The sequence below is a fragment of the Misgurnus anguillicaudatus genome, chromosome 24 (assembly GCF_027580225.2).
Source record: "Misgurnus anguillicaudatus chromosome 24, ASM2758022v2, whole genome shotgun sequence".
In the NCBI taxonomy this organism is placed as follows: domain Eukaryota; kingdom Metazoa; phylum Chordata; class Actinopteri; order Cypriniformes; family Cobitidae; genus Misgurnus; species Misgurnus anguillicaudatus.
Genome location: NC_073360.2, coordinates 17,448,505 through 17,475,944, shown reverse-complemented (window position 1 = coordinate 17,475,944; position 27,440 = coordinate 17,448,505). Strand labels below are relative to the sequence as shown.

Sequence of the window (27,440 nt, the reverse complement as noted above, 5' to 3'; positions counted from 1 at the left end):
TGTTTTTTGTCTGACAACAGAAGTAGGGAATATACAAATAAAAAAAATTATTTTTAGCATTCAGCTGTATTAAAATCTATTTTGGGACAGTTCAGAGAGTAAGAGAAACGTGAAATGGTTTTCATAATGTACAGATATAGTCATAATGCAAATACGACGTGATGATGTCACTGATATGCTAATTATGTAATGATGTAATTGAACCATTTTCCAAGTAGGCTTTAGCTACTTTCCATTGAAAGTAGTTGGCAACACTGTGTGTAATTTATTAAAAGAAAGTACACATCCATCTTTCGCCGACGAAAGTGTCTTAGGGTGTTTTCACATATAGTTCATTTTAAAAGAACCAAACCCAGTACACTTAAAGTGAACCAGAAAAGGGACTAGCTGAATGTGACCTCAGTCCTTTTGGTGTTCACAATATAGTGGACTCAAAAGAGGACCCAGTTCTTTTTTTGGTCCTCTGCAGAACTGAAGTGATCTCAGACCCTTTCTTGTTCACAACACAACTTCATAAGAACTTAGATCCCAGCTTTCTGTGCAGCAGTTTATTTTGATTGAATGTCAAAACCACAAAGAAAAGGACCGGGACCTCATTGATTTCACATATCAAAAAGAAATCGAACCACAAAAGATCCCAAAAGCGAACCGTACTCAGACCACCTCCAGAAGTGGTCTGAGTTCGGTTCGCTTTTGGGTCCTTTTAGGGGGGTCTGAGATCACTTAGTTTGTTCACATATACACCCTGAACTGCTCTGAGAGCGTTTGGAGGGCTCAAACGAACTAGGTGTGAAAACACCCTTAAACGCTCCTGATGTTGTAAACACAACTTGCCAGCTCATAAATACGAACAAGGAGAACTTGAACATCTTCTTGTGCAATAAAGGCATGTAATGCATTTACCCAAATTTACCTAAAATTCTTTGTTGCCACTTTCTAAAACCAATAAGGCATCCAAGAGCATGCTATATTACAAAATACAGTCACAGTGTAAGTGGTTGCAGGCAACATCTCTTACAATACATCTCATACTATATTGTTTAACTGAAAAACGAACTATAATGAATCTTGAGAATCTTCATTTACCGGTACAAGAAAGTACATAGCAAACGAAGTGACAAGGGAAATCGCAGCCACAATCTTTTGTTCGTGTATAAAACAAAACAAGACCCATTAAAACGCAGCAAGCGCATTTACAATCTCAGAGTCTATTGTGGAGAGTAATAAACATTCAGAGAGGAACCTGATGGTGCTTTGTCAATGTTCCCCAGCAATAGTAGATGAAAGCTTGATTAATTTGGCTTATTAACTAAGCAATTCAATTAGCCAGTTTCATCCTAGGCCATCACACGTTCATATCCTTTGGATTGCTGGATAGAGCATTCGCCCATGTGGTTTCACAGCATCTATTGTCCACATAAAAAAACAGAAAAAATAAATAAAGCATTCTCGGTCTTTTTTAAGGCAGCTGTTCTTTCATTCCCAAATTACTGGCAGATTGCACGGACAGATGACACAAGTGCAAATGCAAAGTGTCTAAAGAAGAACGGCAAATTAGCTGCAACGTTGTCGCCTCTCAGCACAACTTCTTTTCCGAACTAAAGTCGAAAGGAGAGGAAATTAGCCTGCTAATTACTGAAAATTACAGCTGCTTCAATTATGCCATTTCATGAGCTTTTTCGAGCCAAATCGCGTGACTCTTTAAAAACCGGCATTTCATAAAGCGCAACAGGCTGTGAGGTATTCAGCTCGTAACTGGCAACAGGCTACGGTGATTTATACCCTTTAAATAGTTAAACCATTAAATGCGCTGTCTGTCGAACCATCGCAACATGCATGAGATTAATGTGGCAGTTCGTAGCTTATATAGACTGTATGGTTTTTCGCACAGAGGCTAAGCATTACATAAACATCTCAGAGTCCTGAACCCATTCCTCGTCTTTCGTTTCAGCTAGCATCTTTCAGAGCACTTCCAGGCGATCAATTATTAAAATCAGCTTTAAATGGCTCCCTTTGTCAACAATTTTAGAAAATCTGATTTATTCTGTGGTTTAAGACTTTTGAGAGGTCATTTTTCATTTAAATGGCCTTTAGCATTTCTTATTAAAATACATCATTGCTCTTGTAGATTTATTTATTCAATGTGATAGATCATTAGTCAGATTAATGTAATGTGCGTTCTTTCCATTAGAACTGGTGGCTTCGCTGAGAGCTCGGCTTGCACAGATCTCATCCGCTGCAAAATATGGCATAAAGAAACCAGCCGACTGAATTAAAATACATTTCTTGAATTTTAAATACATTTTGTGCCTGTTTGCTTATATATATTCTGAGCTATATACAATTTAATATTATTTATATTATGTTATATACAGTTCCTGATGCACCTTGACAGCCTAACCTTAATACATAAGTCGCCTGCTAAAAACAAATAAATCTTTCAACCGAATTCCACAGACACATCAAACGCTATTTCAACTGCCGGCTTGAAAACTCAAGCGAATAAATACTCCCTTTTCCAGACTCTCGCGGTGACAGTGCACATGCTAACCTTGAACGTTTTAACAATATGTGAAGAAATGTTGGGCTTACTGCTTCAGTATCTTCTGCTCTTCAAACACTTTGGCTGTCAGAGATCCAGCAGGCTCCACTAGAGAGAATTAATCACTCTTCATTTCTATTCAATCCAGTGCCCTACATGAACACACAGAGCTGAGAACCGGCCTACACTCTTCTGTGCCTGAAAATGAGCTCAACTATACACTGATTATCCAACCTGAACTTTCAACCCCAGGAGAAGCTCTGACCCTCCACTTCATCGCCAAGACCAGGGGCAGGAGGGCATCACACGCGCTACAAAAATTCTAACGGTAGTTAACATGGAGACCTGATGCTGACATAACGTATGAGAGAGAATACAGAATGACAAATGTATTTCATTAAGTTTGAACTGCTGTGCTGGACACTAGTTTCAGGCAAATGGTGATATTAATGTACGTCTTCTGTAAGAACTGTAACACTTAAAGGGACATTCCACTTTCTTTGAAAATAGGCTCATTCTCCAACTCCCCTAGAGTTAAACATTTGATTCTTACCGTTTTGTAATCCATTCAGCCGGGTCTGGCGCTAGCACTTTTAGCATAGCTTAGCATAATCCATTGAATCTGATTAGACCATTAGCATTGTGCTAAAAAATAACCAAAGAGTTTCGATATTTTTCCTATTTAAAACTCAACTCTTCTGTAGTTACATCGTGTACTAAGACCGACAGAAAATTAAAAGTTGCGATTTTCTAGGCATATGTCTAGGAACTATACTCTCATTCATGGGGTAATAATCAAGGAATTTGCTGATGTAACATGGCTGCAGGAGGCGCAATGATATAACTCACTGCCCGAAAATAGTCCTTTGCTATTGAAAGTAACCAATGGGACTATTTTCGGGCAGTGAGTAATATCACTACGCCTGCTGCAGCCATCGTACATCAGCAAAGTCCTTGATTATTACGCCAGAATGAGAGTATAGTTCCTAGTCATATCTGCCTAGAAAATCACAACATATAATTTTATGTCGGTCTTAGTACACGATGTAACTACAGAAGGGTCAAGTTTTAAATAGGAAAAATATCGAAACTCTTTGGTTATTTTTTAGAGTGATGCTAATGGTCTAATCAGATTCAATGGATTATGCTAAGCTATGCTAAAAGTGCTAGCGCCAGACCCGGAGATCAGCTGAATGGATTCCAAAATGGTTAAAATCAAATGTTTAACTCTAGGTGAGCTGGACAATGAGCATATTTTCAAAAAAAGTTGAATGTCCCTTCAAAGGCAAACTGACAAAATGTTTACGATACACTAAACAAAAACTTTTGGTCATTCAAAGGGAATAAACATTATGCCATCATTTACACACCCTCAAGTTTCTCCAAACCTGTATCAGTTTCTTTATTCTGTTAAACACATCTGGATCTGGGGCACCATTGACTTGCATAAAAGGACAAAAAATGACTACTTTAAAAGTCAATGTTGCCCCTGATCTGTTTGTTTCAAACATTTTTCCAAATATCTTCCTTTGTGTTCAAACAGATTAGGTGTTAAATGTTCTCAAACAGCACTGCATTTATTCATCAAGTTGTTGGTCTTTTCAGTGCAAACACGCCTATGCAGATCTAACCTATTATTGTTAGTACCTTATTTAAAAAACCTTGAGATCTTTGCCAAGCGAATCAAGGCAATGGTTGAAAGTTGGGTTTCAAAATATAATTTTATTGAATAGAGAATTCTGTGTATATTTTCTACTTATTACAGTAGCTGTAGTTGATCAAATGATGGAGAAGAGCATTATAACTGGGCATTTATCTAGACGTGTATAGTAGCACGTTCACCATAGTCGATTCAGGAGTCTGAAGCAATGCTGTACAGTCCCAGTAAAGTATGTCAGGTTGCGGCTGCGTCCCCAATAACCCATCACTCAGTACCGGCCTGAAAGATAAGAAACTGCTCGATGCAAATTGCATTCAACACTATTTCCGTGGGCAATGTTTGCCATGATACCTAATTTGCATAATGCATTTAGCTAAAACAATGTAGAAAGCATGCGCAAATAAATTATGAGTGGGCGCAATTAATTGTAAGGAAATACTGAGTAGACATTTCTATACAAAAATGAATGTTTTGTTTCAAAAAAACTTGTGCCACCCATCACAGCTCGAACCCACGGCGCAATCTCCACCTTGCCTCATTTCTCACCATCTCATATCCTTACATGCCGTGGCCCCAGCACACCCTCCTGTCACCTCTGCGTTTGTGTTGTCCAAACTGTCCTCCCGCGTGCCGCCTGCGGCCCATCCATTTTTCCATCCAATCGATGCTGTGCTCGGACAGCATGTTCAATCAGAGCCCGAGAGCAGGCGCTTTTCTGCGGTGTGAACAGGTGGCCTTTAGGGCCGAGTTTAGAAAATCTCTCCCAGTGATTACGCCCGCAGCACTGACAGCTCTGTTTTTATGCCGGCCCCGATATGCCACCCTCGCAAATTAACACGGACACAGCGGAGCAGCCAGCACCCAGCCAACGTGGTCCCTCGAGGGCCCTAATCCTTGTACTGACACTGTAAAACTGTTTAATTTGGATTTGGCTCCCCGGAGAACTGCCATTGAGAAAGCAGGTGTCTCCAGCCATGGCAAGCTAGATTTCCTATCATAATGCCCTTTCTGACAGAAAAATCAATTTCCCCCTCCCCAGGTGTCGGCCCACCTTTTCATGGCAGTTATGAAATGAGCCCTCGGACGACTGAGTTTCAGATGTGAAAGTAATTAGAGGTCTTGGACGTAATGGTACAGCGGCTAGCAAAGTTCACACAGATTTGTGCTAATTGCTCACATCCTGCTAAGCCTTGGATGCTGGAAATAAAAGAAAATGACTAGGGTACAGAAAAGCACTTATAAGGTGCACTAGATCCATTGCATTGAGTCTGACTATTCAGACAGTAAAATGACATCTGAGAGCTTAAAGAAATAGTTCAAGCAAAAATTCTGTCAATGTTGTTTTAGCACCATATAACCCGTATAAAAAGAAAAGTTTAGCAGAAGTCTTTTACATACAATGAAAGTGGAAGGTGACCAGAGGCTGTCGCACCATAAAAGCATCTGAAAAGTAATAAATTGTCTCGAATGGAAACCTTGTATCTCCATTTTTGGTCATGTTTACTTGGCATATTTAAATCATTGCTATTGGTCCGCCGTTACATTTGCCTGTGGATTTTTCAATATTTAACAAATGAAAGTATTGAAATAAACTTGCCACTTTGTCCTGAAACGCTCAGAACTCCACCCTGTCAAATAAACACCATGGGGCGGTTACCCAGGCAGGGTTTAGATTAAGCCAGGACTACCTGTAGGCCTTAGTTATGTTACTGTAGGACCAGTGGCGGCTGGTGACTTCTTTTTCGAGGGCACTCGATGCAAAGTTCGTCACAAAATGCATGTAGTCCGTCATGTGTGTGGCTTCTTTTTTCAAAATATGTGTTCTGCGCGTCGAGAGATCACGTGTCTTGTCAAAATAAGTGCCTGCGGCAGATGCGTCTAAAGGGTTTATGATAAAAGAGACGCTCGCGTTTGCCCGAAACTCGCATAATCTCACACAAAATCAGAGTTTACTGTTAAGTGAGTGTCTTGCGTGTATTTTGTGAACGTGAGCGTCTCTTTTATCATAAACAGTTTTGACGCGTGTGCGGCAGGCACTTATTTTGACAAAACACGTGATGCACATGGTTCACATGACGCAACAAACACATATTTTGAAAACACAAGCAAAACACGACACTCCTTATTTTGAATTAGCACCCCTCGGATGAGCAGTCACGAGCCGCCACTGTGTAGGATGGTGCTTCCCAATCCTATTGCTCGAGTCTCTCTTCCCAGAAATTTTTAGGTGTCTCTATATTTAAAACAACTCATTCAAGTCATCAGCCTTCCTGGTTAACATGTCTCCCTAACAAGCTGATGAGTTAAATCAGGTGTGTTAAATAAGGAGACTTCTAAATTATCTGGGAGGGAGTACTCGAGGATCAGAAATGGGAAACACTGCTGTAGGACATTTTTTTACAGACATACCTTAGAAAAAACATTATTGGTGTGCAATGGTACTGATATGTTAGTGCAAACTAGACAGCATAAACAAGCAATTTAGTCTTGGACTAGACTTAAGCCTTGTCTGGGAAACTCTACCCCTGAATTTTTATTTTTGGCATACTATTTCTTAAAAAAATATTATTTGAAAAATTTAAACAGATGCCAGATGAAATAAAAGGAATATACAGATAAAATTACACAGGCAAAGAGCAGAGAGATGTAGAGATTTATGCCATGCCGACTAATTCCCATCCTACCCCCTGCTCTTTAACAGTAAGAGAGTAAAATAAATGAGGACCAGCACACATCAGGGAGCAAAGACACAGAAGTGGGGGAAACTGGATATGCAACATTACAAATGCAGCCGCATGCACCATCCTGTCAGGCAGGGACATCCAGATGGGATTACTTGAAATGTGAAGTACCATATCCAGCCCTCAGACTGGAAGGCGCAATTAAGAGGGAACTTCTGAACTGCATGGTAAATTGCGATGAGAATCAAAACATTTTATTTTCTGCATAATATTAGGGATTTCTGATTAATAATTCATTATAAGCGGGCCCTCAATGGATGGAGACCTCGTTTTCTGGCAGGTTGCAACTGATGCTGTGAGGGTAAGTTCGAGATTGATGAGTTTGATAAAGATGACATTCAGAAGTTCATGTAATAATCTACAATTCCAGCCTGTTAGCAAGAAATGATGGCATTCGTGACTGCTTGAAATTTCTTTCTCCTCGACTCGGAGCCGCATTTAACATTTTCGCAGAGATTTTAGAAGGGAAACTCGGCTTCAAATAAGACCAGAATATATTTTAAGACCTTCTGAAATAACTTTATCTTGAAAAATTCCTGTGTTAACACATTTCTTATTAAAACATCAGGTTTGGATGGGACATACTGAAGCTATCCCTTTTTTAAATCCCAATAGCTTTCCTAATTTCGAAAAGATTTTGGAGAGGTTCTTGGTTTAACATAATTGTTGACCCTAGGACAATATTTCAACCAATTTGCGTCTGTGAACCATGTGCATCACGTGTTTTGTCAAAATAAGTGCACACACGTCAAAACCGCTTATGATAAAAGAGACGCTCACGTTCACAAAATACACGCAAGACACTCCCTTAACAGTAAACTCTGATTGCGCATGAGATTATACAACTATCTGGCAAACGCGAGCGTCTCTTTTCCCATAAACCCTTTAGACGCGTCTGCAGCGGGCACTTATTTTGACAAAACACGTGATGCACACAGGATGTCTCGACGCGCAGAACACATATTTTAAAAAAAGTAACCACACACATGACGGGCTACATACATGTTGTGACGAAGTTGAGAAGAAATTATGTTTTTTTTGAGTAAAACATTCCAGGATTTTTCTCATTTGAATGGACTTTAATGAACCCCAACACTTAACAGTTTTAATGCAGTTTAGCAAAGGACTCTAAACGATCCCAAACGAGGTCTTATCTAGCGAAACGATTGCATTTTTGACAAGAAAAATAGAAAATGTGCACTTTTGGAGCACAACTTCTCGTCTGTCTCCGGTCCTGTGACGCGCCAGCACGACCTCACGTAATTGCGTAATGGCGTGGAAAGGTCACGTGTTACATATATAAAACGCACATTTGCAGACCATTTTAAACAATAAACTGACACAAAGACATTAATTAGTATCATTCAACATACAACAACGTCGGAACGGTCCTCTTTCAACACACTTGTAATCACTCGGGCGTAGTTTCGCATACGTCATCCGTGACTTCTTGACGTGATGAGGTTTTGCGTGAGGTCGCGCTGGCACATCACAGGACCACAGATAGAAGAGAAGTTGTGGTCTAAAAGTGCATATTTTTATTTTTATTGTCAAAAATGACAATCGTTTCACTAGATAAGACCCTTATGCCTCGTTTTGGGATTGTTTAGAGTCTTTTGAAACTCTGTTGAAACTGCAATTTTAAACTGCATTAAAACTGTTAAGTGTTGGGGTCCATTAAAGTCCATTAAAATGAGAAAAATCCTGGAATGTTTCCTCAAAAAACATAATTTCTTCTCGACTGAACAAGGAAAGATATCAAAATTTTGGATGACATGGTGGTAAGTAAATTATTTTTTTAAGAAAATGGACTAATCCTTTAATGTGGTGTAATATTTATCTGAGAATGAAATGTAAAAAACAAAGCAACCAGTGATTGGTAATTTCACCTTTTGATCTCTAAGTAGGTGCTTCTTGGCCAGTCTCTGTCCCCAGTTAAATGTCCAAAATTGCGAAACACAGCTATAACCGGCTACTTGTGATTTTGTTTGATTACGCAAAAAACTGAGCCATCAGTGTCTGGCTCATATTTCCAAAAGACAGACTGTACAGGTGTTTGTGTAAGCATGCTAAAAGTTAATTTCTCCTGAGCAAAAGCGGGAACCACTGAACAAAACAATTTCCTCTGGGATTAACTAAAAGCCACAAAACTTACATTTTAATTTCATGGGATTTTTAACAGAACAGGCTTTCAAAAAGCTGCTGTATGCTTATTTTAACAATAACAGGTTGGCTTTTTTCCCTTCTGGTTTCTATTTGAAAGTAAAACATAAGAAAGGCTTTGTCGAAGCTTTTCTTCCAAATGATTTGCATTTGCAAAATTAAAGATATAGAATATTGCTTTACGGTACATGCTCACTTTGTATTCACTGGCGCAGTAACTTGCTTGCATTGCTCGGGTCTGAAAAAGTTGTGTTTTGAAACCATGCTTCAAAGTCAGAGAGCTCAGCATAGGTCTCCATGGGGCAGCCATGGCTATTGTACTTCAAAACTAAGTCTGAAGTAAAGCAAAAGTTCAATGAAAGACTTGTATCTGCTTCTAGAATAATACACCCCACCAAAGAGAAATGGCGAGTCACCAATACAATAAGAAACAAACATGGTTGTATGCGTTTTTTGTGAGCAGATCACTGAGCTTGTTGCGATGCATTTACCATTTTCAGTTCGTACAAATTTGCATTTCAAACAAGGCCAGAGACAATCCCTCAGGCATGCCACCGGGGAGGCATTTTTTTAATAACTGTGTCCAACTTATAAACCTGCATATTCTCCCCTTAAGCGGGAAATTTTCATCCACGACCTTTGGCCAGACAGATTCAAATGTCTTCCGGCAACAATCCAGAGTCACATCTTTGATAAGTTAAATGACATGAAATGAAGATTCTTCACAAACAAAGCTACATGCCCAGGGCAAGATCTCGGCCGTGGGTTGCCAATGTGTCCTGATAAACACGCACCTCAAAAAAATGAAGGTTCCAAAGTTCCTAAACTCATTTTTTTATTTAGAGCACAAATCTAGTTAAAATTCATACGATGACATCCAAAGTATATATCACTCGGGTGTTGGTATTGAACACGGTTGCCAACATGCTATTGCTCTTTGTAAAGAATAGAAAAAACACCAAGTTGAAGAAAAGGTTTTAACTTAATGTGGTTCAAAGTCCATGCTGGAAGACTTTACTCATGTATCAACCATGCACTTGCATTAAATTATTTCGACAGCTCTAACCAATAAGGTAACCTGTATAGATTACACAAAGAAAGATTATTTTAACGCAGCAGTTTGTGGTGGTTTATCAGCAGGAATCTAAGGACAAGGTGTACACATCAAGGTCAAATTACGAAGAGTATTTGAAACAAAAGGCCAGTTGGCATATTGTGTCTCACAAAAGTGTGTTTCAGACGTCCATTGAGGGTCAGGAAAAAAATACAGTTCCCCCTTTTGATCCATTGTTGGAGTCGACATTCGTCCCCCCTAATGCCCATAACTCCTTTGTTATCTGCGAGCTGCCGGCATAAAAAATGTAGAGCGAGCGCTCGTGAACAGACTCTTCCTAGATTGACCTGTCACTCCAGTCGGTTTCCTGACATATCAGCACCCCGGCAAAAAAAGCACCAAGTTAACCGGTCGATGCGTTTCGCCCCAACTGAAGTTATCAAGCGCACCTTGGAAAAGTGGCACTATGTCCTTCAAACGCCTGCCGTGATCAATGGGCCCAACAACCTGTGAGACCAAACGCACCGTGTCGTTTCCAATACGGCAATGTCAAGGAAGACCAATAGCTACCTCAGCATGCTTCTCATCAGACTGAGAAATCGCCCATTCAGCCGGGAGTTTTTGTGAGATGGTTTATGTACGGTCCACCATTCATCATAGATGCCCACTTGTGTCCCGACAAGCTATCAAGTATGTCACCGAGAAATATTCACCGATATCGCACCGTGCATTAGTGTAGTTTAATATGAATAAGGGCATAATATGTGCTCATTAATTATTTAACCACTGCCACCCATGACTGATGTGGGACATTCTGGAGTCGAAGTGATGCTGTCATTACTGAGGTGTCGCATACAGCTGCTGACACAAAACTGAAAGCTGTCTGTGCCAACAAATCAAGCCTTTCCCAATAATCACAGTTGCATGCAATCATGCGCAAATTTCAACAATGAGATTTCTGTGTTATTTGTTAAATAATTCTGAAGGCAAACTGAAGAACATTAATGTGTTGCTGACTCGAGCGTGCAAAACATTTTCAAAAGTGACTAGTCAGTGGGCTGTCTGTACTTTAGAGTTAATGAATCTGAATTGCATACATTTTAAAAATAAAGGTTGCTAAGGGTTCTTTCTTAGCAAACTTTACTTTAACATCCACATCACTTTTCTGTTGCAGAAGGTAGGTCCTGTGTAGACTATGTAAAGCAGGGGTGTCCAGACTTTTTTGTGTGGTGATCTACTTTTAAAATTTTAAAGCTGACAAGATCTACCTGCTAAAAAACACATAATGTTATTTAATTTTTAATAACACTTTAAATGCATGTTAGGACTATACTGCATATCTCTACATTGAATTTAGGGCTGTCGCCATTACACTCTTCTTTTTGAGGAGTTTCAAAAAATCCTTGAGTACATGTCGAGTATTCCTTAAAATATTGAAACCAACTAGAAAATGACAACAGTATCAGAAGCGTATTTATCTCTATCTCTCATTCGTTCATTTACTCGCCCTCTCGCACACACACACACACATTTGTGTAGAAAGACCGTAATGCCAATTTCGCGCTTTGTTTTCCAAAGCTCGTGAAGCAGCATACCCAATTAACTTATGTGCGATGTACCAGCATTGCCTTTGCGATCGACTGGTCGCATATTTATGCAATTTTATGCAATGAAATTGTGGGAACTTGCAAAAACTGCGGGAACTTGCAAAAATTGCGAAAACTTGCAAAAACTGTTAGCCTGACTACGTCAGACTTTGTACTTCCGCTAAATTTCATTACGCTTCTGTACTCAGTCTGAGATACCTCCCATTCAAACCGTTTTCCTCCGGTCTCAAAACGTCTGTCCAATCAACGAACAGAGGGTTTTACAGCAGAAATTCGATGTGGCTCAGCCGGTGCATAAAAGCCAATTTATACTTTTGCGTCAGGGTTACGCCGTAGGGTACGCCAGACGCTACGCACGTAGGCAACGCCGTCATGAGCATTTATACTTCTGCGTTTGTGTTGCTCTGCAGTTACACCGCCGAAATGCGTAGGAGGAAACACAATGCATTCACGCCGACCAATCACAGATCTTGCGGTCCGCGTCGTTTCGACGTGTAGTTACATTTTTGAGGAGGTGCACGTCAGGTACTGCGAAGGCTACGGCGACAGGGTTCGCGTCTATGCGTATGTTACGGCGTACCTATAACGCGCACCTAACGCAAAAGTATAAATTGGCCTTAACGCACATCATATTCAAACGTTATGTGATTGACTTACGTTTAGACCAATGATTTTAAACTTCAGACAAGCCCCTCCCATGAGAAGGAAAACGATTGTCAATTATGCCTAGCCAGACTCTGTCTATGAAGCGAAGCAAAATAGCAGAGGATGGTATTACCAGGCTAAAAAAACTTTTAAAAAATTGCGGGAAAAATCCATAGAAATTATAGTGTTATTGCAGCTGGATTTAAATTTATGTTATTTCCTGGCAAGAGTTTGTTCACAGTTAAATACATTTTAAATATTAACAAGTCTTTATCTTTACAGAATAAAACTATACAATAACAGCCTCATGCAAAGCTTTCTGGGAACTAGAAATCATCATCAACCTTTTTCTGTTTTTTGCTTCAGATTTTGTTTCCCAAAATGTTTTGCTTGATGCTGTTTTTTAGTTTTACTCTGTAAAGACAAAGACTTGTAAATGTTTCATGTTCATTTAACTTTGAACAAAATGTTGCCAGTAAATAACATACATTTAAATCTACGGTAAGTTACCGGCAACCCAGCTGCACTAACACTGTAATTTCCAATGGAATTTTTTTACAGTGTGGAAAAAACTGCGGGAACTTGCAAAAACTGCTTTCATCTTTTGCAGCTTTTCAATGATGTTCACGTCACGTAATCACATCACATAATCACGTAACTTCATAACAGTCCCATGGCAACAGTGGCCATGGCTGCGCTTGTGTGAGGTGAATGCAAAATTTTTTATACTTTTTGCTAAGATATATGTGATTTTTGCTACGAAAATGCTGGGATTTTGAAATCATGCAAGCCCCGCATATTTTGCAATTTATGCGGCGAAAGTGCGGCGTATTTGAATAAATGCGTCCCCCGCATAAATATGCAGACTTTGGCTGATTATGCGTTAAATCATGCGATTGCATAATCGCGTTTTTCTGGAGGGACTGGTAAATGCAGGCTGCCATTACACCGATAGTGTGCATTATTTTCAATTATACCACGGGCCTGTTGAATGCTTTATTCTGATTGTTTGAGAAATGTTCCAGGGGTGTTAATTATTTCCTTACTACTCTTAATATGCTTTTTAATCTCTTTCATGGTTATTTAATGCCATAAACCAATCAGTCTGGCAGCGCGCAAGATGTCAATCACACCTCTGCTATTTTGGGTCATGCGTGTGGGCATGCGTTGAGACGTAGCTGCATGTAATTGTGCTGCATGTATCAGTAGGTTTTTCCAGTTACAGCTGAAGATTCACACTCAATACTGCATAACATACTGTATAAGTCTTCAGCAAAATTCTTCACATCTCCGTGTCTCGCAGAAATAAGTGAAATCTCATTCGTGATTTTTCAACCATCATGACATATCCAGCTTTCACTATGCCTTCAAGTTTAATAAAGTATACACTGCTACCGCCGTTTTACCTTCTTTAGGGACCATGACAGAACACAGAGAAATCCCACATTCGATGGCATTTTCATGACTTTGTCTGACTAATATGAGAAGCGCTGTAGCCGTCACACTGCACTCCATACGCCCATGTGGACCTGCGCGCCAGTCTCCAGGGTGCTCTTCATTATCCACCCGCCTGTGATCACACTATCCCACTGTACCTGAAGACATCTCTGCCAGTCTTTCAGATTCCAGGGAAACTGTTGCAAGAAAGACCTACTTACCACTCATCATTACATCTAACTACCTCTGAGACCTCATTTATGCCGTTTTAATGCAGAAGCAGCATTATGTAATTGGACAGTAGTGTGGCTCTGTGGTCTGTGTGTTTAGTTGACATGGTGTTTTGCATAACATAAGAAAACATCTTGTGTATGCGCAGGTCATTATCTGAACAGATATGTGCATATTTTTGTTGACACAATATACATTTGGCATACAATTAGCAAGTATATAAATAAAATATTACATAAATGCATTACAACTATGGGCTCCTAATGAAACCGTTCAACACTACTGTGTGCTTCGCACGTTTTAATATAGACAGTGAATTTTTATGTAAAGATTACTTAGACAAGCATAGTGCACAAGACGAATAGTGGTGACATAGCCTTTGTCTTTAACAGAAATAACTGCTAACCTATGCTGATAATGCTAACTCATATTAAACATGACATATATTATTTCTCAAATGCAGATGGCTGGGAAATCCCTTCTGCAAACAGTGACATCCTGTCTGGTTCTGACAACCTCTGTCAAAGCCTCTGAAAACGAATGTCAGAGCAAATAATGGCTTGTTACTCTAGAGGAACACGAGCTAGATCTTCACCGTGGTTCCAGCACTGGGGCACTGGTGCGTTTTTGATGTTCTTCACAGGCAGACAGAGAAAGTTTGGGGCAGAATACAGACACAAGAGCACGTGGAATAACTGAATTGTTGTGTTATTGAATCAGATCAAGCCAAATTAATGGACAGCATCTGTCCGTTTCAACTGGAGTCCATTTGTATGGAGCCATAATGATCTCAATAATAATTCACGCAAAAAACACAATGCACACACGTATAGCCAAATTCACACGCATAAAACCTAATTCACACGCACAAAATATATGTAAACTTAAAAAAATAAAAAAAATTCACATGCACAAAATAAAAATACATATTCATAAAAAACGTTTCACAAACAAAAAACGCGAATCTATAACAGTGTACGAAAAGTTTTAAATGGTTAAAATTCACGAGTTTATCATGACTGTGAATGTGCAAACCGTCTTTTTGTGTGTGAATCGCCTTGGATTTTTGTGTGTGTGTTTTTTAAGACTTTCCTCTACAAAGTGGATCACTTGTATTATTTAGCAAATCAGATGCGAGCTCACCATTCAACCAATCATAACCCACAAGGAGCTCAGCTCTGCACACCTTTTGCGCAATCGATCTTAATTACAACGGAAATTGCCGTGATTTACGAGGGTCACTGCGCAACAAACTTATGTCAATAAACGCTTACTATGCTAAAACTCGCATTGGTTTAAAATATGGATATTTTTCTTACAAAATCACATTGATTAGCAGCAGAGGACCTTTATTAACCCCTTGGTGTCGTGTGGATTACCTCTGTAAAGGATGAATGCACATTTCAGACGTCAGAAGTTGTTCCTTGATCTCTGTTTTCTATCATTATAACGCTTGGAAGAGCAAGGTCATTTACTAAAATAACTCCAAATGTGCTTGTCTAAAAGATAATGGACATACACTCACCTAAAGGATTATTCAATTTCTCATTAATGCAAATCTAATCAACCAATCACATGGCAGTTGCTTCAATGCATTAAGGGGTGTGGTCTTGGTCAAGACAATCACCTGAACTCCAAACTGAATGCCAGAATGGGAAAGAAAGTAGATTTAAGCAATTTTGAGCGTGGTATGGTTGTTGGTGCCAGATGGGCCGGTCTGAGTATTTCACAATCTGCTCAGTTACTGGGATTTTTTACTCACAACCATTTCTAGGGTTTACAAAGAATGGTGTGAAAAGGGAAAAACATCCAGTATGCGGCAGTTCTGTGGGAGAAAATGGCTTGTTGATGCTAGAGGTCAGAGGAGAATGAGCCGACTGACACAACTTTGACTGAAATAACCACTCGTTACAACCGAGGTATGCAGCAAAGCATTTGTGAAGCCACAACACACACAACCTTGTGGCAGATGGGCTACAACAGCAGAAGACCCCACCGGGTACCACTCATCTCCACTACAAATAGGAAAAAGAGGCTACAATTTGCACAAGCTCACCAAAATTGGACAGTTGAAGATTGGAAAATGTTGCCTGGTCTGATGGGTCTCGATTTCTGTTGAGACATTCAAATGGTAGAGTCAGAATTTGCCGTAAACAGAATGAGAACATGGATCCATCATGCCTTGTTACCACTCTGCAGGCTGGTGGTGGTGGTGTAATGGTGTTGGGAATGTTTTCTTGGCACACTTTAGGCCCCTTAGTGCCAATTGGGCATCGTTTAAATGCCACAACCTACCTGAGCATTGTTTCTGACCATGTCCATCCCTTTATGACCACCGTGTACCCATCCTCTGATGGCTACTTCTAGCAGGATAATGCACCATGTCACAAAGCTTGAATCATTTTAAATTAGTTTCTTGAACATGACAATGAGTTCACTGTACTAAAATGGCCTCCACAGTCACCACATCTCAACCCAATAGAGCATCTTTGGGATGTGGTGGAACAGAAGCTTCGTGCCCTGGATGTGCATCCCACAAATCTCCATCAACTGCAAGATGCTATCCTATCAATATGGGCCAACATTTCTAAAGAATGCTTTCAGCACTTTGTTGAATCAATGCCACATAGAATTAAGGCAGTTCTGAAGGAGAAAGGGGGTCAAACACAGTATTAGTATGGTGCTCCTAATAATCCTTTAGGTGAGTGTATGTATCTTGGATGGCTTAAGGATGAGTAAATCATGGGGTCCTCCATTACTTTAGTCTTGCATGACTGAATAACCAAAGATGGCTGCCTAGTGACACCAATTAGCTAGGGACTTTAATATCACTGTCTTCATGGCACAGTTGTGACCCAGTCTATGCGTTATTGTGACTTTACATTTCAAAATATAATCATCCTACATAATGTAAAGAACATTCTGTGAAAAATAACCTTTATATCTTTAATTGTGACTGAGTAAGATCATGTTAAAGAGTAAATAAATGTGATCTAAAATCCTAAAAAATGACTGACATTGTAGAATTTTTGCTTAGCGGATAAAGAAATTAACAAGACAAACAAACAAGCCACTTGAGCAAAGTCAGACTGCAAAGCGAGAGAGATGAGAGAGAGCACATGGCACTCCATCATTCTTGCACGGTTTATAGTCCTGTAAAGTAACCACCGAGGAATAACTCATCTCTCGTGTTGACCTCTGTCTTCCAACCTGGCCGCACACAGAAGCCACGCCCATGATGGATGCTTGGTTAAGTCATCTATTGGCGCAATTTTGCCTGAGATAAACTGTGTAATTAATGTCTCAATTTTGTTATCTCTCATTTATTTCCATGCCATAGAGGTGACTCTCGCTGTGGATGAAGAACAATGGGCATGCGAGGAGACGGGCTTTTGGCAGAAAAGCGTGCAGGCGAAATGCTGAATAACAATACCATCATCCATCATAACACGCTGAGAGTTAGCAGACTACAATCAGCCAATGGTGGACCTCCTGGGACGAGAGCAGAGACTGATATAAGCGAACTTCCCACAGACCTACCAACTTCGCTCTAGGAGAACACAGAGGGATATTCATTGGGTGTAAATAATATGTGCCTGCTCTTATTATGGCCAGATTGTGGGTGATGACTAGATTCTCAGTACATGGTTTACCTGAAAATAAAAATCCTGGCTTCATTTACTCAACGCTCATGCTGTGCAAAATGACTACTTCTGTGCAGCACTAAAGGAGATATTTGGAAGTGAATGGCTACTGGAGATTTTAAGCTTTACAAAGGATGCAAAAACACAGAAAATGTATTATAAGTCTTTAAAAACCATACAATAGCTTTGTGTTTGACATTTTTTACTGATTGTGTTGGAAAAATGTCATGGTCTTACTTAGCCTATATAGTTGTATGATAATTCCTAATTGCATTGAAAAGGTCAAACAACATTACTTAAAACATCTCCGATTCGCTTCCACAAATAAAATGTCAGGTTTGAAATGCTTTAAGGTTCGGTTTTATCAATGATTTTTCATATTCGCCTGCACTGTTCCTTTAAATAACAAGTCTATTAATATTCGTCTCGTTCGGTTCGCACAGATCAAGGACGCGTTCGGGGTGTGTCCGACTGCTGTGAATTTGCTTCTGCACTTAATCTTTTTTCAATTTACAGGTACGTTAACAGAGCCATCAAGCAGAAGCTACACGGGTTAAGAAAGTGATAGTCACGCTCACGAACAGCCAAATGCAATCACTGACTGCAGCACAATACAACAATGAATCTGACAGAGGGCAGAAACCTTGACAGTGGATGGAGATCAATGAGAATTCTAAATGGGCATCGTGCAACACAGAGCACCAGCAACTAAATGCACACCGGCAGGCAAAGTTCAGAGAGAGGCGAAAGGGCCGGGGCTGGCAATCCATTTTATCGGAGAGATCTGCAGCTTGAAGGCGTTGGGTGCTGTTCAAAAGTGTCCATTAACACTAAATGCTTATACATTCTGATTGAAGCCTTGTTGAGTAAAGCAATCAGACATCATTTTGTGATGACTTTGTTGGCACGACATAGAAACAATATTTTGTTTTGAACACAGCACTGGAATACCGTAACTGAGAGTTTAAAAATTATGAATGTTTTAGCTATGTCAAATAATCGGCTAATACCTGGTATTATCGGCAGCTAACAGGATTTTATGCAGCAAAAGGGGCTTTGGTTCACATTTGCTTACTCAAATGAGCCAACTATTTTGCCAACTAGCTCAGACATCCCATACGGCAAAAAAATATTTTTTCAAATGTAATTTTCAGTGGCGGCTGATGACTGCTCTTCCGAGAGGCGCAAATTCAAAACAACATGATCTCACAAAAATAGTCACGGAATATTTTGCTCATTTATCCATGTCATTGCCACGGCATTTTTCCATGTCCGTACCACAGACTTTCTTTTCCGTGTCAGTTTCACGTATTGGTTACTCAATTGTTTTTCTTATTTTTAAACCATTGTCGTGTGGGTTTGGGGTTAGATTTGGGTTAGGATGTCACTTTAACCATTGATTTTTAAACAATTGTCGCTTAGGGTTTAACACAGTCTCACCCCATGGCGTCAATATTTGACGACACTTGACCATGCGTCAATATGTTGACGCGGAGGGTATACCTTTCGTCATTTTTTGACGAACTGGGGACCCCAACACTATTACGTCCGTTGCATTCTCTTTTCCCATTTTCCCACCACCCCCGCGTCGGTTTAGGGCCAGATCACGCAAAATTAAACAGTGTACGCGAAATTAAACAGTTGTCACCTGGCGTTGGGGTTAGAGTTAGGTACGCGAAATTAAACAGTTGTCACCTGGCGTTGGGGTTAGAGTTAGGTTTGGGTAGGGATGTCATTATGGAAATCCAACCCTAAACCGACGCGAAAATGGCAAGAAAATAGGAAAAGAGAATGCGACGGACGTAATAGTATTGAAGTCCCCAGTTCGTCAAAAAATGACGCGAAAGGTATACCCTCCGTGTCAACATATTGACGCATGGTCAAGTGTCGTCAAATATTGACGCCATGGGGTGAGACTGGGTTGTAGGGTTAGAGTTGGGTTTGGGTTAGGATGTCATTTTACGTAACAGAAAGTCGTTCTAACCCGAAACCTACGCGACAATGGTAAGAAAATAGGAAAAACATTTGAGTAACCAATACGTGAAACTGAAACGGAAAAGAAAGTCCGTGGCACGGACGCGAAAAAACGCGGAGATCCGTGACAACGACACGGACAAACTAACAAAATATTCTGTGACTACAACACGGAAATTTGTGAGATCAGGTTGATTCAAAATGTGTTCAGAGTGTCATGTGTGTTGCTCGTGTTTTCAAAATATGTGTTTGTTGCATCATGTGAACCATTCACAAAATACATGCAAGACACTCCCTTAACAATAAACTCTGATTACGTATGAGATGATAAGAGTATCTGGCAATCGCTAGCGTCTCTTTTATTATAAACCCTTTAGACGCATCTGCAGCAGGCACTTATCCTGACAAGACACGTGATGCACATGGGTTCGCTTGACGCGCCGAACACATATTTTGAAATAAGGAACCACACACATGTCGGACTACATGTTGTGACAAACTTTGCATCGAGCACCCTCAAAAAAAAAAAAGTTACAGGCCCCCACTGGTAATTTTAAAAGAGAGTGCCGCAGGGATGACGTACTTTCGACCCAGAAGTTAGCGGGACTGGTTTCCTCGCAAAAAAGCCCCTTCTTATTTCCCATTGACTTTTGTATTATCGCAAAAAATAAGCTCTGTGTTTAACAAAAGTGTATAACACTTACACAACACACACAACTTTTATGAATTTTGAAGTCAAAATTTGGCTTTCATACTTCTAGAAAACACATTACCCCTTCAAAATTCATAAAATGTGTATTAATCTTTGAAGATTAACTTGTTAGAGCAAATGTGTAAGTGTCAAACTTTTGTTAAACACAAATAGAGCATATTTGGGAAAACTGGTTTTCTGCAAGGGAACCAGTGTCCTGCTAACTTCCAGGTTGGCCTTCACAAAGCCGTGATCCTGCGGCACTCTATTTAGAAAAAAAAAATATATATATATATCCAAGGAAATATATTCACATTGCACTGGAAGAAAAACTTTTTAAAATTAAAAAAGAAAGGGTTAAAATTAAATTTATTTTTAACTGCAAAAATATACTTTATAAAATTAACTTTACTATTCATAAAATGTATTTAGCATATATTTAATAAATATTTTGGCAGGAAAAACATATTTTTTGGCCAAAGAAATGTATGTTTTTGCCATATGAGGTAAGTCACAAAATAACAAACTTAGGTTTGAAGTAAAATGTATTATAAAATAAAGGATCACAATGTGTATTTAAAAACCTTAACAAGGTAATAAACTATGCACCCCATGAAACTCTGCACATTAAAAATCTAATTAAAATCGACGATACCATAAAAACACTTGATCTATGCTTATTGATTATAAAAATAAAATATATATTTGTAGTTTATAGCAATGTAAATCATTCATGAGTGCATGGAGACGACTAAATTACATCATTCACCATGCATCATGGGATTGGTCATGCATGAGCTGCAAATTGCATTTCCATGGTAACAGGGACTCTCTGGATCTCTCCGCGGGATTAGGGGCTGTGTTGTACATCACTACAAATTTGGCTGAATTTTTCAATGAAAAGGAAATATTGGCATCATATCAAACATTGATCACAAATCTCTGTATTTTGCCATCAGTAAAACTTTTTGCCAATTGACAAAACCTACATCAATTGACTACCGTACACGCTCTGAAAAAAGGTACACTAACCTAAAAAGTACAAATTGGTACATGCTGTACCAAAATGCTACATACTAAACGAATAGTCCACTTTAAAGATGGGTTCCAATGACTTTATAGTAGGATAAAATACTATGGTAAGTCAATGGGTCCCATCTTTAAAGTGGACTACTCCTTTAAGACCTATTTAACCTTTTTCTGAGTGTAAGAAATTTTCTTCTTGGTCAAATTATGTCATGTTAAGTTTACTGGAGGGCTCAATGGCTGTCTTAAGAAATGTATTCAATGCATGGCTTTAGCAAGGTCACTGATCACACCAATTATTGCACATTTGCGAACATGGCAAAAATATCAAAGTTCTCATATACTCCAATTCTTGCCCTATTAACGCGACTCTTGTACTAATAAAGCGCAGCAAATTCGTGCTGTATAATGATGCTCGTCCCCGGGCTCTTTTGACTCACAACCTAAGCAAAACCTCGCCTCTGTTCATTAAAAGACTGAGAAGTGACATTAAGCCTGGTTTGCACTGTTACAGTACATACGCGAGGGGTCCGAGCTCGGCGTGGCCTCGACTTCTCCTGTTGATCTAACCTTTAGTGAGCCTTTATTAACTCAGCCTTATTTTGCTGTATTAGATTGTCATGATAAGGTAAAATTAACAAGGAGAACAGAGCAGCCTGGATCACGCTGAGATCACACCAGCCTGTGCTTTCGGCTCTGAGTAATTACTTCAGATGGTGAAGCTTTAGAGCTTCTGCACAAGAAATCTCATTTTGACGTCAACTTCATTAGCCTGTAGCTTGTATCTGACATCTTGAGGTCCTTACAGTGAACTAAAACTAATGAAATGGACAACTAAGGCTGTTTACACAATAAACATTTACAATGGAGAAGTGAAAAATGGGAAAATGAAGCTCAGATTGCTACTTTCTTTTTGGTAGTTGAAAGCCCAATTAAAATAGCTTAAAATATCTAATAAGCAAATATATAAGGGAATACAACATTTGATACATAAAATATTGATTCAGAGATATTTTAACTCTCTAACTTTGAACATAAGGAGAATTGGTCGTCACTGTGCTGGCATGTTCCTCACCTCCTTTCGTGGCTACAGAAAACAGATCACATACAAAGCTTACTGCTTACTGTCAACGTGTAAAGGTATCCCAATCTCAGAACATGATGATTTTAAGATCCTTAATATCACGAAAAGAAAACAATAACTGAAAGCAATAAGGGAAACTGGAGTGTGCTCTACAGATCAGGCTTTTATTGAGGAGTTATGTTTACTGCCTCTTTGGCCTTTGCCAGCCAAACTTTCACACTTAAAGAAGACGGGGAAATCAATAAATTGGGTTGGATGTTAAGATTGGCCACATTTCTACTGACAAAAGAACTAATCTTCTCAGGATAAAGAACAGAAAGAACATTATCAGGTAAGAAACATTTGGATGTATAAACACTAAAGGACTTGTGATGTTCAGGTATACAAGTGTTTGGCTATGCAGTCTTTAAAATGCACTCCAATAACACAACTATGTTCCCTTTAAGCTGATGTTTACACGATACAACAATGTAGCAAAAAAAACTGTAAAAGTATTATTAAAGTATAAGGTATGCCAGGCCAGTAGATGGCATTCTACAGTGACAAATACAAACAGTCAAGACGATGAAAGCATTGCGCAGCTTTGTTTAGACAGATGATGAGGTAGATTTTAACTACAAGTGACCCTGCACTATAAAACAGCAATATTTTGTAAACTTTGTTGGAGAAGCATTAATATCTCGAGTACACTCTAAAAAAAAAAAAGGTTCCTTGAGGTTCTATATAGAACCGTGGGGTTCTATACTTGGCCAATAGAACCTTTTACCAAAAAACAGGTTCCATATAGAACCCTTGGAAGGCAAAGAACCATTTTTATTAAAATGGTTCTATAATTCACGTTTTGTGACTGAAGTGTAAACTAAAGATTACACAATAATTGCAGACCTACACAACTCATTTACAAACCTACACAACTCATTCACAAACCTTTTTGTGTCAATAGGTTGTGGTCAAATAAAGAGAGAGTCAACAAATAGGCTACTAATATTTAGTGTACACTGTAAAAAATCCAACTAATGAAATGTTGGACGGGCAAAAATATATAAGTTAAACCAATTTTTTTGTTTGAGCTAGTTGAGAAGATCTGTGTTTAAAATATTAAATGAATGGTTATTTTCAAATCCAGTCAAAATTCAGAATGGTAGTGTTGACTGAACTAATTAAGACAAATCAGGTAAATATGTGGACTTATGACAGCTATATTTCCTGACAACAAAATGCTCATAATATTACTGTTATTTGGTCACAAAATGTAATTGTAAGAGTTGTTCAGGCGTGAATGTATGTGCTTAAAGTTTAAATATGCGGTCGGTTAATAAAGATAGCGTCTATTTAAAAATGTGCTCGGACACTTTCGGACGTAGATGAGCTCCATATGAGCTCCAGAAAATCACAGACACTTAAGCGCTCACACCCCGCCCAGCGCAGCCTCTCCTCGGCAAGCCCATCAGACTGCTGGCTCTGATATCTCTGACTCTGTGGCGTTTAAACATGTGATTTAATTCATTTTGATTTCTCATACTTAACAATGAAAGGGTTATGTTTTAAATCATATTTTAGGATTGCACTTAATTGATATTGCTGTTGAGTGATGTTTCATATCTTTTACATTTGTTATAACCGGACTGCATGCGAATTTGAACTTAAGAGCTGAGGAAGCGGGTGGAGAAATAGTCCCAATATCATAACAATCTTAAATAAAACTTCTAAATATGCCCGTGTGTGTACCCGTGTGCGCGCGCGTGTGTATGTACAGTATGTGCGTGAGTTTTTAATTTAAAATGTCTTAACTTAACTCGGAAGGATCTGAATCACAGGTCATTTCATCTGAGATCATTCCGCATGTAACAGCTGGAATCACTCACTGTTTCCCACAACGACACAAGTCATCAGCCGTTTCCTCAAGGTCACGTCAGGTAAGTGGTTGTAAATAAATGTTAATTTTAGACTATATTAATTGGCAAAGACGCAAATACTCGACGTTTTTGTAAACATATAAGTTATATAAAGGTGTGTTATGTTATGTGACCGACTTAAAGTGTGTGTTACGTTATGTGTCCGAGTTAAAGTGGAGCTATTTTAGTTAAGATAATACCGGATAGGGTTTAGGACTCCGTCTTAATTATAATTGGGACATTTTTACAAACAAACCTTATAAAATACAATACTGGCGTGCATTTTGAGACAAAACAATAGCACTCATATGTTAAGAGATGTCAGTATTTTAGTCAGTGATAAGTCCTGTCCGAGAAAACCGCCCAATAGTGTTTAATTCAAGTACGTGTGATGTCTGAGGGAAACTTGGCAATTTTAGGGTATAAAATCTTTCACCGTCAAGCTTTATTATATTAAACATGTTATTTATGTATGTGTGTGTGTTTATATTCCTCTGTTTATTAAACCAGAGCGGTGTTGATGTGGAGAGGCAGACCAAGACCACCACCATACGCGAAGATGAGCCTCGAGGCGTGACAGTTATTTTTTCAAACTGAGGACTTCGGACTCCGGACCGGCATTTCTGCTATTTGTACCTTGAGGTAAGTAAACTTTCTACATTTTTGAAACGATATTACTGAAATATTTAGTAGGGGAGAGTGGGGTAAAGTGAGACATCGGGTAAAGTGAGACACCCCCTGTATCTAGGCAACGGAACACATTTGTGGTCCTATGACTATTATGTTTTTAAGCCCCTCAAATTTCCCCTTGGCCATGAAGGACAGGACCTCATGCTGCTGTGTTTAGCATGTTTTTTTCACAAAAATATATTTTTTGCTTGTAAAAGTAAATTTTCTTGCTGTCAACTTAATCAGCTGTTGTGCCAAAGCAAATTGATTCAGGTAGAAAAACTTATATCACACATGTTTATGAACTACCAACATATAAAACCTTGTGTTGATGCTAGCTGAAGATAAGCCTGAATTTCCAAGAGAAGGAGTTTTCTTCCAAAATGTGGCGGTGGGGTAAAGTGAGACAAATGCTGTGGGGTAAAGTGAGACATGAGGCACAAGTTCAGTTTAGTCTAAAACATATTTAAATGTAATATTACATTACATATGTTTTATTTTTAATGTTATAAACATTGCAGAAAAACCATTATGCCTAGTCAATACACCAGGAAGACAGCCTGGGGAAAAACACCCCTTGAGGAGATGGAGAGTGCTGCCGCTTAGGTCAAGGAAGGAAAGAAGTCTCTAATGCTACGTACACACCAAACGCGAGGCATCATGGTACTGTGGGTTCACACCAGACACAAGTTCAACAATTTGCGCAAGTAGATTACATACAAAGTCAATGCAAAGATGCGATCAGACACGTCCTTGCGTGTGGCGATGCGAATGACGTGATATGGGTGGCGCGTTTGCCATGAAAACACCCGCTATTCGCCGCAAACACGTCTTCGCCCAATCCGAAAACATTCAACTCGAGCGAAAAATTCGCATTACACAATGTTAAATCCTGCGAGCAATCCAGATCAAGCAACGCGATGCCCCGCATTTGGTGTGTACGTAGCATTACTCACTCTAGATTACTCACGGGATTTAACATTGTGTCATGCAAACTTTTCGCTCGAGATAAATATTTTCAACTTGGGCGAAGACATGTTTGAGATGAATAGTGCGTGTTTTCGCGGCAAACGCTCCGCCCACATGGCGCCACTCGCATCGCCCCAGGCGAGGATGCGTCTGATCGTGTCTTTGCATTGACTTTGAATGTAATCTACTTGCACAAATCGTTGAACTCGCGTCTGGTGTGAACCCACAGTAAGGGCAGCTGCAAGGGATAGAAATATTGATAGATGGTTTTGATTGTCTTTTGCGCTGACCCGCAGACACTAGCTCTAAGGGTCCTTTGTTCTGACCCCCAGACTGCGTTCTAATCTAACTGGTTCTATATGTCATTTGAATGTTAATTAAAAAAAATTGAATTGTCGGAGCCAATGGTGTATATTGGGCAGCGCTCGGACATGTGGTGCTTTCACACTTTCTGGGACCTGAGTTCGATTGCCGGCTCGTGGTCATTTGCCGATCCGATACCCTTCTCTCCTCCCTGTCCTTTCCTGTCCTCTCCAAAACTCACTGTTAAATAAAGGCAAAAACTGGCCAAAAAATATAACTTTTGAATTATATTATGTTGTATTTGATATTGGTTCAGAGTTACTGTACTTTCAAGTGTTTAGAAAAATAATGTTCTTAATTGACCAATCCCCTTGATTCTTTTACTAGTCCAACATTAGTTCTGGAATGTGTGGTTGTCAAGCTAGCCGTCAGGATTTTATCTGTTACAATATGTGCTGTTATGGTAGTTTCAGAGTGGAAAAAGTAAGTGGATCAGTTTACCCCGAGCTGGTTCACTTTACCCCCTTGATTTTTCTGGTTTGTCTCAGTTTACTCCTAAGCTGGGGTAAAGTGAGACACAAGACCACTTTTTTTAAAACAATCATATTTTCACTGCTCTTTGTCCTGAATACATTCTGGTAATTTCCAAAGCTAGGAAACATCCTGAATTAATGGGAAATGTGTAAATTTGACTGATATATCATTTTAGTTCGCTTAGAGGGGAGCAGATGTAAAAAATTTCTCACTTTACCCCACTCTCCCCTATAATTAGTTAATATTTATTTTGTTAGAGTAGGTCTTGTGCTAAATAGTGATACTAGAAGCTACATTTATAATATTTACCTCAGTTAAAAAATACTGCTGGTAACGTTAAAGCACTGACGGGCTTCGTCAACCGTCAGTTATAAAAGCTCTGTTAAATACATTTTGTTCCTGGTTTTAATGAATTACGTTACAGTCCTGCTTTATTTCTTTGTCATTTTCAACTAAATTGCCAAGCACAATAAGACAGCTGTGTTGTAAGGAGACGAAATTCGAGACAGGGGTGTTATTTCAATGAAGCGCGTGGTCAAAGGAACCGGGTGGAAGACGGTGGAAGGGAAAT

At 39.3% G+C, this 27,440-nt stretch overlaps 1 protein-coding gene across 3 annotated transcripts in view; it reads right to left on the bottom strand.

Annotated features, from left to right (window-relative positions):
• Positions 1-27,440, bottom strand: part of cadm1b (cell adhesion molecule 1b) — a 234,965-nt gene that overhangs the window by 128,909 nt on the left and 78,616 nt on the right. The gene's annotated exons all lie outside the window — the stretch shown is intronic.